This window comes from Orycteropus afer, unplaced genomic scaffold, assembly GCF_000298275.1.
Source record: "Orycteropus afer afer isolate SDZICR_OR568_19922 unplaced genomic scaffold, OryAfe1.0 scaffold00210, whole genome shotgun sequence".
Taxonomy (NCBI): Eukaryota; Metazoa; Chordata; class Mammalia; order Tubulidentata; family Orycteropodidae; genus Orycteropus; species Orycteropus afer.
In genome coordinates, this window is record NW_006921797.1 from 3,271,779 (window position 1) to 3,273,001 (window position 1,223).

Here is a 1,223-nt window from a genome sequence, read left to right on the forward strand (position 1 = left end):
ATGTTCTTGATATCCTCCCACAGTTCTTCTGGTTTTCTGCCGTTGGTGTTCAATGCATCAAATCTATTCTTTAGATGATCTCTAAATTCAGAAGGGATATATTCAAGATCATATTTTGGCTCTCTTGGATTTGTTTTAATTGTCTTTAACTTCAAGTTGAACTTGGTTACTATTATTGTTGTTAGGGGCTCTGGTGGTGTTGTGCTTAAGGCATTTGACTGCTAACCAGAGGGCTGGTGGTTCAAACCCACCAGCCACTCCTTGGAAGGAAGATTGGGCAATCTATTTCCAGAGAGATACCACCTAAGAAACCCAAGGTGGGGTTGCTCTGAGTAAGAATCATCTTAATGGCAGTATTTTTGTTGTTGTTTTTGTTGTTGTTAGGTGTCATCAAGTTAGGTCCAACTCATAGCAAGCCTAAGCAATAGAATGAAATACCACCTGGTACTACACGAGAATCACAATTATTGCTCTGCTTCAGTCCACTGTTGTAGCCACTGTGTTAGTACATGTCATTGAGGGTCTTCCTCTTTTTTGCTGATCTTCTGCTATACCAAGCATGATGTCCTTCTCCAGGAACCAGTACTTCCTGATTACGTGTATAATATATGCGAGATGAAGTTTCACCACATTTGTTTCTAAGGAGCATTCTGGCTGTACTTCTTCCAAGATGGATTGCTCATTCTTCTGGCAGTCTATGGTATATTCAATATTCTTCACCAAAATCATAATTCAAAGGTATTAATTTTCCTTTATTCTTCTTTATTCATGGTCTAGTTTTCACATGCATGTGCTGTGATTAGAAATACCATGGCTTTGGTCAGGGGCATCTTAGTCTCCCAAGTGACATCTTCGCTTTTTAATGTTTTAAAGAAATCTTTTGCAACAGATTTGCCCAATGCAATACATCTTTGGTTTCCATTGGTATTGATTGTGGATCCAAGTCAGATGAAATCCCTGACAACTTCAATCTTTTCTCCATTTATCATTATTTTGCTTACTGTCCAGTTGTGAGGATTTTTGTTTTGTTTATGATGAGGTGTGAGCCATACTGAAGGCTGTATAGTCTTTAATCTTTATCAAAAAGTGCTTCAAGTCCTCATTACTTTCAGCAAGTAAGGTTGTATCATTTACATATCACAGCTTGTTAAATGGTCTTCCTCCAATCTTGATAGTGCATTCTTCTTCATATACTCCAGCTTCTCAAATTATTTGCTCAGCAT